The sequence below is a fragment of the Cuculus canorus genome, chromosome 18 (genome assembly GCF_017976375.1).
Source record: "Cuculus canorus isolate bCucCan1 chromosome 18, bCucCan1.pri, whole genome shotgun sequence".
NCBI classification, from domain to species: domain Eukaryota; kingdom Metazoa; phylum Chordata; class Aves; order Cuculiformes; family Cuculidae; genus Cuculus; species Cuculus canorus.
In genome coordinates this window covers 2,431,004-2,444,551 of record NC_071418.1, presented here as the reverse complement: position 1 = coordinate 2,444,551, position 13,548 = coordinate 2,431,004, and the positions used below count along the sequence as shown (strand labels likewise).

At 39.7% G+C, this 13,548-nt stretch overlaps 1 protein-coding gene across 2 annotated transcripts in view; it reads right to left on the bottom strand.

The window, feature by feature from the left end:
* Positions 1-13,548, bottom strand: part of STXBP4 (syntaxin binding protein 4) — a 67,693-nt gene that overhangs the window by 19,742 nt on the left and 34,403 nt on the right. The window lies entirely within an intron of this gene.

Sequence of the window (13,548 nt, the reverse complement as noted above, 5' to 3'; positions counted from 1 at the left end):
TGAGGAACGGTGCTCCCTTTTCCCCTTTTGCAACCAACAGTCTTGGACTTTGTTCTTAGCTTGAAAGTCTCCTCCATGAGAACGAATGGTAATACTTCTAGTAGGGTACTATATCACTTGAGAAATTCTATTTTCATAGGAAACCTTTACCTTTTTATTATTATTTTTTTCAAAACCTAATGCTTGTTGAATTTAAAAAGTGCTGGAGAAAGAAGCATCAGTCAGTGCACAAACTGCTCCTGATGTGTGCTTTCTGATCCGGTACTGTAACGTATATGAAAGCAAGGCCTTCCCCTTTTTCAGAGATTAGAAATATATATATATATAGATAATTAAAATGGCACAAAAAGTTGTTCCACAAGTGCTTTAGCTTGAAAGTCATCTCAAAAGGTTAGTGTCTTAGGAGTTAAACTATTTTTGCTCCAGTCATAGTATATCTCAAGGAGCAGCTCATTGGAACCATCTGTGAGCCTACTTTAGATTTAAAACATTGATTTGGGAAATGTGCTGGACCGCACGTACCAGATGATCTTTTGAAAGCTGCCTCGCGCTCAGCCATGCCCTAAGCGCACATGGATTTTTGTTAGAATTTCTTCCTGAAAAAGCTCATTTCCTTCACTCCCATCATGACACCTTTGTCTCTAGCGTGGTCCTGACTTCTTAAAAATCAGGAAAGGGACAACTTCAGTTCTCAAAGATAACAAAGTTCATTACAGCTACTGATGCATGACTTGGTGCAGTGAAGCAGCTACAAACCTTCCGAGATGTAATTACACCTGCAGGTGCCAAGGGAAGAGCAACAAGTCTACTAAAACTCCAGAATTCAGAAACTTGAGCATTGGTAATTGTAGAACAGCCCCATTGCTGTTTAGTAGAGCTCAAAAAGCAGAAAGAACACTGGATTAATTTTTTTCCCTTTCACTTTTACCCTGTATTGGTCGCTTATCTCAGGCTTCTTCCATTTTCAGTTTAGCATGGATCTGTACAATCTGTACCTCAAACCATGCCACCTACTACCTGCGACAGAGAAGAATCCACAGCTTTCCCCTTTTAAACACAAGGTATTTGCTGCTTAGTGTTTTCAGGCTCTGACTCCTATGAAGGAAGGAAGAAAAGGATGTTTTAAGTTATAAATATGCTAGATGTGATCACTAGTTCTTCCTTCCTCTCCCATAAAAGATGGGACCTTTATTCAACATGGATATTTTCTAATGATTTAAATGTCAATAAGATTCATCCCTCAACTACTTCCATCTGCCCTGGCCTTTCCTTAGCCCTGCATATCCAAAATAAATGACAACGGATTTCCTTAATTACAAATAAACCCCTCAGCATTTCCTCTGGGCTCACGTGGATCCCCTACATCACCTGTTTCATTCACCAGTGGCAATTACACTTTCTCCACTAGTAATCTGACTAAATCGATTTCATTTTTTTTTTTCCTTATAACTGAAGAACGGAATGCAGGTAGCAATGATGCTCAGCATTCTTTTCTTAACAATGAAAGACTGTGCTTTTCGGAACCACTGAATACGTGTCACTTATAAACGAGACTCTGGAGAAATCTCCACAGTTGTATTTGCCTTTCTGACTTTACATGCATTGGATTGTATGTCCTCTCCACTCTTGATATGCTTCAAAGCTCCACCTACATCTGTAGGTTTTTTAATAACTTTGTTTTCCACATTTTTCTTCCTTCCCCACTAGTTTTTCACTGTTATTCCCTGTACTCCTTTCCTTCACTGTTAGATTTGTACTTCTATTTCTTGGTATTTCCCGTGGTAGCCAGCAGCCTCTCATGTTTTGCATCGTGTTTCCCTAGACATATCTTCACTTCCTTCAAGCTTACTTTCTCCATGAATCATTCATAAGTTGATCTACTTCCTAGCGCTCCGTTTTTTTCACACCCTCCAGGGTCAGATTTGTTGCCTGTCCTAGGACTCGCTTTGCAAGACTGCCGAGCTCTCACCTGGAGGAAACGGGAGGGAAAGGAGCTCAAACAGTGAGAAACGGAGCCTGAAAGACACAGGATTTAGCCTATATAAACTCCAGCAGTCTTAGATTTCCTACATATTTATCACTTCTGCTGTGAATTGCCAGTCTTTGATGAAACTTCATAAATAATATATCTTGGCTGCAGTTCTCTGCACAGAACATCCTAAAAACTTACAGATTTACAGTGTTTAATTTCTTTTCAACAGAAAATGCAGGGCTTCTCGCTAGTCAAACATTTGTGATTATTTATTTTTGCAAGGTAAAGAGAAGGTAAAACTGTGAAAGTAACTCTGTATGCAGAAGAAATGGGTACAGTCCAAAGCACCCTTTGCCCAAATAGAATAAACAGTCTCCTGAGAGAGTGCGAGTTAGCCAAAACACAGTATAACCTACCATTATTTTGTTTCGAGTGTGTGCATTTAATTAGGGTTAATGCAAAGGAAATTTCTATAATTCAACACAAAAAAACCCAAACCCAACAGCCCCCTTGCTGTTGCAGTCGGTCACCGAGCAGCACGGCAGTATCCCTGGTGACTGCCTGGCTCCCCGGCTGCAAGATGCCTGCTGTGATAACCACTACTGTAAAGTTAACGTTACATAAAGCAGAACGGAAATGAAACCCTAGGGCAGACCAAATTTTCCTCATACTTCATAAAATGTGGATCTCATCGATCTTTATCACTTCCTTAGGTTACCGGGACAAAGAAATTAATCAGCACTGATACTTGGCTGGCTGCAGCGTAAAAAGATAAGCACCAGCCCAAATTTTTAATGCAAACTTGTATGAAAATGATGGATGTTTGCCCATTGTTTCCAAGACAGAATGCACAGCCTGTCCCTCACGCTCCAGTACAGCCTTCCTGCAGGAAGAACTGCACATCGCATGGTCAATCAAAGCACATCCCTAAGGGAAGAAGGGGGAAAATACAGAAGTCAGGAAAAAAGCCTCATTTTATTGGGTAGTATCAAACCTAGAAACTGGACAGTAATATAGTCAGCGGGGTTTTCCCCAATATGTTACTTAAAAAATACTAACGGAAAAGAAATGTGGAGCTCAGCAGATGAAGCAAATAAGAACAGATATTGCATGAATATTCAGTTGACTCAAACCTGACAGTTATTCCCCCAGCATCTAATTCCTGCAGTCCAAAATGTTTTGCTTATTTTCTGATAAAATTACTCAAAAGAAATGTGAGATTTAGAGACCACAGTAGAATTGTTCAAAATTTTACTGTTCACAGGGATTTTTATCTAGGTTTGGCCAAAGCGGGACTGTTTAGATGCTTAGGGATAAGTACGTCCTCTAACTGCTTTAGTTTTTCCTGAAGGCCAGACACAGTCTCCCAAACACTACTGATGAGTTCGAAAAGACTGCGGAGGGATAACTGCCTGCCAGAGGTGACAATCTCACCCTCCAAACTCTCTTCTGAAGCACAAATGTCTTTCCAGCAGCACTCACAGCTCTGTCCTCCACCACACAAGGGATGTCTGCCTACAACTCATTCCCTGTCAGGGCTAAACAGTCTTGTGGCTGTACCATTGAATCACTTCGTCTGGAATTAATACCATAAGATAGAACCATAGAATGGTTTGGGCTGGAAGGGACCTCAAAGATCATCCAGTTCCAAAACCCCTCTGCCATAGGAAGGATCAAGCTTAAGTGATGTAATCTCCATCTGGAACTGAAAAGCCACAAAGGATAAGTATTCAGTATCACAATGAGCACATTCTTTGACCAACAACAGAAATAAGGATGTCCTTTTCACATATCCTTTTACGTAGGCTGACTTTTCCAGTTATACATATATTTTTAAGTAAGAAAGCATGACCTAGCTCAGAACTACCCCTTATTTACCTCCTAATGATTTATTTATATTTAATACTATGAATCTTCAAAACTAGGAAGTTTTTACAGAACTAGGAATTACCTGTTAAAAGTGTGTCTGATATACAAGATTTGCTGAAGGACATTATAAACTGTGCTCTCCAATGCTTGATAAATGAGTTTTTAAATTCTGATCTCTCTTCAACATCCACCAGTTCAGCTCTTATCAACACTTAAACCTTCCTCACGTGGCCTCAATAATAATGCAAAATTCCTTAGTTAAGAGGATGGAAAGCTGCAGATCTGACTTGCTGGTTCTAAGTTATCTGGTCCTGGATTTCTGGGTGCTACTGGGATATGGGAACACCCCAGATATGAGACTAGATGTATCATATGATGTAAGACCGGCAGAGGGGCTCCTCTGGAAGTTATGCAGTTTGACACAGCTAAAGCAACAATTTGTGGAGCAATACCCAGCCTGGTTTGTCAAGGGTGTTCAATGGGGTGCAGGCGCAAGATGGCCCTTCTTTTTTGAGGCTGTCAATAATATATACTGTATTTTATTGCTTATTTGGCAGCCTGATTTAGTGGGATGTCCCTGCCCATGGCAGGGGCATTGGAACTAGATGATCTTTAAGGTCCCTTCCAACCCTAACTGTTCTATGATTCTATGATTTGTGAATTAAGTATAAAAATTTGGGAAAAAACAGCTTTCGGAAGTGAGCATGCTCTTCTGACATTGGCTTGTGTGCCACTTTATTCTTCTGACCATTTTGAGCGCTCTTCCCACAAACAAATGTGTTTCATTTTACGAATAATACTCTGCTAAGGGGACATTCCATTCCTTTCTTTCACATATCAAATTTCATTTTAAAGAAATTGTTCTTTTGCTGTTGGTAATTTAATAAAACAAAGATGGAATAAGTAGTTTTCAAGTGGAGACATCTGGGGAATACTAGCAACTGAAATTCATGCTAATTTAGCACTGCTGGCAGATTGGCTCCTCTCCCTTCAATCTCGTTCCTAGAAACCATGCTTCCGGAGAGATATTTTTCTTTGGATATTCAGGACATGGTGAAAGATGAGCTTGTGTTTTCCCATTTCCTATTAATCATAAGATACTGACCCATGTTATGTTGGCAAACTCATTAATCTCTTGTTAAGACAATTAAATCATATCAAGTTATAATTCAGAATGAGAGTTTGCTCCTGGTGCTGAAGGGTTATAGGATCAACTTTATGATTTTTACGGTAATTCTGCAATTACAAGCTGTTATAACTGTTTTTCTTCTATTCTAATACTTGTCTGTGAATGACTTGGTACAGTTAATTGGAAGCAGTATGGATGCAGCAGAAATGGCAATACATGAACAATGTATCTGGACGTTATTATTTCCATTTCTGATTGCATACACCGCAGTTTACAAGGTAATTTTTGAGGAATATTTGCTTGTTAATTTGAAATTAATTTTGTTTACACCTACAAATCTCAAACTGCTGAAAAGACAGGAACCACATTATTTATTATAAAAACCAGAGAAATTGCCCGTAACCGGGGAATTCTGCACAAATGCCACGTAGGCTAAAAGAAAAGTTAAATTCATGGAAGAAAGCACTCCCTTGAGAACATTCCTGCTCTGAATTGGCACAGCCCACTTCCAGCTGATTAAAAAGCACCTGGAGTAACACACTCTTATCCCAGAAATGCCACCCTCTGCACACAGGGCATTCACCACCATGACCAGGTAATTAATATCTTGAATACTTCCCTTTATTGTCCAGCTCTAAACCATTTCTTTTTTCCGCAGTTTCCCTACTCTCTTGCTCTCCCGATTACTCTCTGTTCCGGAATTCATCTGTCTCCTCCTTTCCTTACTGGATCAACCTCTTTTGTCACCATCTATTGTGCTATCCACCCACTTCCATCACTGTCATCTCCCAGTGCTCACTGACGCATGTGATTGTTATAAATATAAGTTTAATTAGAAAGCCTTCACTGGTAACAAATTAAAATGACTGCCTAAAATTAGAATTAATCAGAAATTGTCTGAGATTTAAAAAGCAATAGTATTACATGATACGCCTTTCTTGCTAAGCAATATCTTACTTCTTTGCGCTGATGATGAAATTAAACTGCGCAGGGGGCCAACATGAACCGCCTGCGATGGAGAGACATAGAACCACTCTCTCGGAGCTCAGCTCACGGCAAGCACAGACCAAAGTAATGCTTTTGCCTTTTGAAGCAAGCATTATAAAAATAGATTATCAGCAGATACCCTTTTAGCCTGTTACAACAACCGCTGCAGCTCCACATAAATAAAAGAAGGGGTTTATTTACAGGAAGATGTGACTTTAAAGCCAGCAGACATGAAAAATAATGTCAAAATTCTTAGAAGCTCCGATCCTTTCCATTTTTTGTTATAAATCTGAAAGGAAAAGAAACATCCCCCACGTGTCTAAAGTAGCATGCGTTATTTTACCTTAAATGAAAAGGATTCAAACATAATACCTAGAGCACTCACTAATGCAAGGCAAAAGCTCCATCCTCAGCTCCCAGTTAATGATAAATACCGTTACGGCACGAGGCAATAGATCTGGTACGAGACTTGCGCACATTTTTTACCTCATTTAGATCTCCTTCCTAAGCACCAAGCAATTATTTTTCCTCTTGCAAATTGTCCTTAAAATACACCTTTAAAAAGCTTCCTATATAAATCTTGGCAATCAACTCAATCTGTGCTTCTTCCATTTCAATTACCACCTTGCGCACCATCTCGAAGTGACTCTGCTGGCCCTCAGCTTCTCACTCCTACCCACTGCAAACAGTGAAAAACGTGACAACCGAGGGAACTGACAGTGCCGCACGCCAACCCTCCGAGACAAGGTGAGCAGAGAGGGCTTCAGCATACACAGACGTTCCAAACAAAGGTCTGCTCATTCCCCATCCCTGTCAGCTTTGATCCACTCTCAGGATATTCATGGTTGTGTAGCCTCAGAAAATTACTTCGGCATTAACTGCATGAGTCTACACACAGCTTCTTTGGTTCAGCTCCGCACTGTAATGGTTTCACTCTTTTTCAATACCTGAAATAATGCCTGTGGCTCCCTCACAGGTGTGTGCACCCACCAACCCACCGAGACACTGGCTGCTCACCTCTCCCGACACCAGCCCCTGTGTCTGACCTGCGCTTGCGAGTGACAGATGTCAGTTTGAGAGACCTACCTGGGATTGAAAGCCCAAGGTTCAGCTCCTGTCTCACCTCTGCATTCCCTCGGGCTGTGAGCAACCTGCATCTCCATGCTACAAAAATGGGAAGGTTTTTTCCTCCCCCTAACATCAAAGCATCCTATTAGAGGGGAGATTTAGATTGGATATTAGGAAGAAATGTTTCACAACGAGGGTGGTGAGTCCCTGGCCCAGGTTGCTCAGGGAAGTCGTGGCTGCCCCATCCCTGGAGGTGTTCAAGATTGGATTGGATGGGACTTTGAACACCCTGTTCCAGTGGGAGGTGTCCCTGCTCATGGCAGGAGGGTTGGAACTGGATGAGCTTTGAGGTCCCTTCCAACCCAAACCATTCTATGATTATAATCGAGGATTAATATACCAAAATTCTAAGCACTATGTCAATAGAAATTAATAGAGGGACAGTTTAAGGAGTATTTACCATCTAGTAAAACTGTTGATTCCGCAGAGTTTTGGCTTCAGTCTCCATAGTTACCAGGAGCAAGTACAACTTGTATGGGGAGCGGCACAAAGTCAATCAATTTTTTCATAGTGGGGTCACAGTATGAGCTAAATGAGGCCATAGGCTCTTAAAGGTTTGCTCTCTAATGAAGCCTTCCTTCAGAGATGGTGGAAATTAACCTAACGAGACTGCACTAATCCTGTTAGCTCATCTGCATGTTAAGGTAGAATAATATCACTTGTTTGTCGTTATTAAAATGTTTTGATTTGAAATTCAGTACAGACAGTGCCTGTTCAAAAGATGACTCATCTTTTCTCATTAAAGGTAAGTGAATGGAGAGAGGATAAATTGCTTTTCTAGCAGCAACAACAGAGTTCTGAAATCTGGGTCACATTAAAGAACTGTATGAAATACAGGCTTTAGACACTGAATTATCTTTTGCCTTGGTGTGAAACATTGAGAATAACGTATATGTCCATCACCAATAAATTACCTAGCGACTTTTTCATAATTGATACTTAGAATAGATTTTTTTTTTAATTTGATCAGGCTGTGAAATGATTCCATCCTTATTAGCGTCACCTTTTATCGAGCTTCTCTGTTTGTGCATAATTACTGCTATGTTCTGATTCTCAAACATGAAATTAAACAAGTGGGGTCTGATTTCTACACCCTGTTACAATACCCACAAGTGGGAGCAGTTAGGTGAAAACAATGCCATTCCTCGCCCGCATTCAAACAAATGTGGGTTTAGTCCAAATGAGGAGAGTTCCAGGATAATTCAGGATTGAAACCCCATTTATAAACAGACATTTCTTTGAAATGTCATTGAAAAACATTTTTCTTTTTGGAATTTTAGTCCTAGGAACACTGTCAAAATTACACCTCTTCATTCTTGTTAACTATGCAGGGAAAATTAGAAATTTTAATGATTTGCAGAAAATGTAAGTCAACAGTTATGAAGAGTAAGCTTTTAAATTCTTGTCTGCATCCTTGTAACATTGTATAAAATACACTTGGATTTTTTTTCCTGATGATTGTAGAAAACATTTTCCCTGTTATGCAACTTTGAATTTTAATATTTCTGAAAGTACAGCAGTTGTTCACCGTTGGGTTTCCTGCAGGGATCTGATTTGCAGTGTATCTACAGAGTTGCTGATAAGCTATCAATCTTAACTGAAACATTTCCACACCAGCAATCAGACAGCATTCCTGGGGTCAACACAGGACTCATATTGTGATATTCAGTCTCTGCAAATGCATCTTTAATATCACTGACCTAATTAACCAAAGTCGAGTTAGCCAGTCCGCCTACACATGTTATAATTACATTTGGATTTTCATGTATAGACATTGGATATTAGGAAAAAAATGTTTTTCTGGTGAGGGTGGGGAGGCCCTGGCCCAGGTTGCCCAGAGAAACCGTGGCTGCCCCATCCCTGGAGGGGTTCAACGCCAGGTTGGATGGGGCTTGGAGCCCCTGATCCAGTGGGAGGTGTCCCTGCCCATGGCAGAGGGGTTGGAACTGGATAGACTGCGAGATCCCTTCCAGCCCAAACCATTCTATTATTAAGGCAGAGAGGGGTGAACAGTCCACACTCACATAAGAACTTTCTCATAACTCTCCTGATGATCTACAGCCAATTATCTGCACAAAATTATAGTACTGCCATATCTTTAATTTCAAAACCAAAACAGTAACAATGTATATGGCATTAATTTGGTTGCAATAAACAAACACACCAGGGCTGCAAGAAATAAATAAAGGAATATAAATATTTAACAATATTAGTTATTCTCAAACTAGCAAAGTTGTTATTTGCAAAGATTTGCTACTCTCCCTTATACTTTTGTTCCACCCATGCTGTTGAGATAATGGGAAAGGACAAGTAACACTTGGCTGAACATGGAATGGTGTTGGCAATTGTCCTTAACATAGTTAAAATAAAATAAACTGAAGAAGTGGAGACTGACTACTTTAGCTTTTAATACCAAAGATTTGTGGTCCAAAAATCAAGAGCAACTTATCTACACACAGAACAAGCAGAAATGGGTGCTGAGCACCAGCAGCGACCATTCCCTTCTTGTTATGGGTAGAGTGTACAAGAAAATGAATAGAAAAACTGGACAACTGAACTTCTGCCTGAGGGATCTTCATAATTAAATGTACAGTGACTACTGGGACAGCAAGACCAGTATCAGTAAGGTAGGTGGGATTTTCGGAAGCTGTATTAATTTAGAGATCATTTCAGTGAACCTGAGCATTACTGCCAGGTGTCAGATCCCAGGCTGACCACGGATTAAAGGAACACCATAGGAAAAAGCGGTTCAAGCTGCACTGTTTGAGTTCCTGCTGAGCAGAGAAGGGGGCATCATAGCACTTAATGGATTCTGATCACTTGGATTATATCAAAAAGAGCAAGATTGTATTTTTGGATAGAAATTTTAGAGGCAGAGTGAGGAAATTAGCAGCCAAAATACTTGAAAGCTGCATTCTGCCAGGGCACATTTCAAAACGCCGACTGCCTGCTTTTCTCTGAGGAGATAAATGTGTTCTGGGGTTAATCAGATTTTGGCCATTACCAGTACCAAGTGTATTTCTTTTCTAATTTTGTAATAGAAAAGAAGAAAACGCTTTCGCAATTCTTTTTAGCATGATTTGCACCATATGGTCTACTAAGTGCAGCCAGAAACTACTTTTAAAGGCTGCCGTTCTTCCACTGAGGCATTATTACCCTTTGTATGATGAAAGCAATTTCATGTCTTCAGGAGATGCTTGCATTGTACAAAGCAGAAAGGCCTCACAAGACTTAACTTCTAAAAATAGCGTGCAGTCTTTCAAGAAGTTGAAGGATGAATCTTTCAAGGGATGAACTTGATTATTCTGTTTATTACTTTCTTATTTGCATTTCTGGATCTTGAGGATCCTGTAGTAGCAGGCACTGGAAAACAACTTGTGCTTTTTTTCCCTTCAAGCAGAGTCCTCACTTGAAGACTCGCCAACCTCACTTCACAGAGCTGTCACTCAGCCTACAAAGCTGAGAACTGATCTGCAGCATTAGCACAAAGCAATATGTGCTTGGAGGTTTTCAGGAATACACTAAACTTCTTTAAACCACTTCCCTCAGGCAAAATGTCACGCTGTTACAGAGGAAGAGGACAGTTTCTGTGGCTAAGTCATATTTATGTCATTTTGACCTGGTTGTCAAGGATGATCCTTAACGAAGGAAGTGGTTTCCCTTTGGAAGAACACTCCACAACCTTCTCTTTGCACCTAGACTTTGTTTCACATGTACCGTAAATGAATCGATTCGTAAGGGCTCTTTTACTTCATGCTGTACAAAACGAAGCAAATAATGAAGGAGAACTTCTGTTTAGAAGGTAAAATAGGTCAGGATGGTTATCCAGCATAATAATGGTTACATAATAATTAACAAATTATTATGTTGTGGACACCTTTCTGGAAATAAGGAAAACCTTCAGTCCACAGTGTAATGTCTATTATACTTTTTGCTTTGAGGCACAGTATTCATGAAGTGGTACATACATGAGAGACCCTTTTTTATGACAGCCCATCTGCAAGATCCCATGGGAAACATTCTGTGAGCATCTGGCATAGAGGACTGCAGACAGAATGCTATGAAATAGTTTCTCTGCCTTAACTATTTTTTTTTGAGAGAGAGAAAGCGAGCAAGGTTTAAAGCTTTAATCTCATACACAAGCTCGTCAGAGCCCAAATCTATCTGTAATACTCTCCAAATCAGAATGAACTCAGAAGGATGACGTTCAATCTTTAAATCCTTCTCCACCGAGCTATTTTTAACCCTCAGGTTCATAAAATGGATCCCTGCTGTGGCTCAGAGATCTCCAACATGTATCCTACCTATTATGTTTGACACAACCACATGTTAGAATTCAGTTGCATTTAGAACCAAAAGTTTTCCTTGCGCGATTTCCTGTGCACTGTGATAGAAGCAACTCAATGTGACAGAACTCCACTGTTGTCACTGGCGGAAAATCAATTATCTCCTCTCCTGGCCACTGTTTTTCTTTTCACTTTCACCAGTAACTCTAATTCAAATATTCTGGACACTTCTGAACAATTTGTTTTACCTTCTTATTTTGTTTTCTTCTTCACAGAATGATGTAACAAATGTGTGTTGCATAAGTAATGCCAAATAAGACATCTTTCATATCTTGAAACATTTCCTCAACAGGTATATTTATTCAGTCCCTTTCTATTCATTCCAAACAAGCTGAAAAGGATATTAAAATCTTTGATATAACGATTATTGCCTAACATAATTCACCAGCTTTCCAAAATTTCCTGTAACGAGTCAGGCCATTTCTGGTTTATTTTTGCAAATCAAGCCATCTAAGCTGGATTAGAACTGGCACTCTGCTCAAATATAGGTAAATATGATCGAAATATACAACTATTTCAATGGTCTGAACTGGGAACTGCATAACAAGCCACAGTTGTTTCTTAGATTTTCAATCGCATGTGGTTTATTACAGTAACTGCTCACTACCAGCACCGTTTTTACCAATGGGAACAGAATTCTGTTAATGACCTGAGGACGTACACGCGTCTCCAAATGAACCTGCAGGTTATATACACTCCCTACAGCAATAAAATCTCCATTAAGACACTTTGATACATGTTCATGTAAATTCAGCAGAATAACGTTTTGTAAGCATTCCAGTATGAACTGTTATAGTCAGGAAATTCTGCTGGTTTTACATGATTCTAGAAACTTTCATACCCCTCAGTTTGGAATTAATTTTCTGCTTTAAGTTTTCCAGGAAAAAATGTACTCTCTAAAGTTATGCTCTGGTATAACTTTATATTCTAATTCTAGTCTGATGAAGGTCCATACAGAACTGATGCTGAACCTGCACTCTCCTCCCGTGCTATAAGGGATTGATTCTGCCACCACCAGTACCATCCACTGGCTTTACTGCACACTCTGTAACAGGCGACTAATTTCAGCTGACATAGAACCCATCGCTTGTCCAGTCAACCCTTGTAGAATGGGATGAAATATATTGTCTATTTCTGAATTGTTACGTCTTTTCAGAAATGCTGAGCTACTCCCAAGCTGAACCTCAGAAGAATAAGTATTTTCTTGATTTATTAAACCACCATATTCTTATTAAAAGCTAGTTAAAAATATAGTAAAAGAGAAACAAAACTCCTCTCTTTGGCTTAATATAAACAGAGGAAATTTTCTACTGACAATTAACAAAACAATATTCATGCTGTCATAAATAACATAAGGAAATGCCCACTGCATTTTCCTGGAAGGATATTTATTATGATCCAAAAATACTCTGTGACCTCATTATAATTCAAAACACTGTTTGTTACAAAGATCTATTTAACTTGTTCATTTACTCTGTACATTTTCTCAAAGAGTCTCACTATTATTTATGCCACAACCTTCAACGCATTACAAATTACACCCATTTTACTTAAGAAAGGTCACTATCATTACACCTATTTGACACTGCTAAAGTGCATGTATTAATCTATCCAGGGATAGCTGCCTAAAGTTAAGGAGGAAATGCATTTACTATTTTAAGGACAGTAATAGGGAAAACCACTTCTAACTCTAGAGAAGTACTAGTTTTGACTCATTCTCCATTCTAGACCAGGGCTAGGAAACACTGACTAAATCTTAAGCAGACAGAATTAAGTCAGCTTTGTAGTCTTGGAATGAAAAGAAAAAATGTTACAGTGAACACATTGTAGTGGAGGAAGCACACAACAGAAAAACGACCAAAGCACCACCTGAAAACTGTCCGATTGTAGAAGTTTCTGCCTGGAGGTAGGGCATGTCTGGGTTCTGTAAGGGTTAGAGTGAGAAAAACAAAGGGGACAGCCATTACCAGCAACAGCCCTTGTCCTGCCTTTGTAGGTCTTCAACCACTCTGAAAGATGCTGGACTCCGGACCCCAGACCTGTACCACAGTCCTAACCCTACCCAAACAGAACTCACTATCCTTTTTGTACATTCGGAAAACAAAACCTGAGTGGTC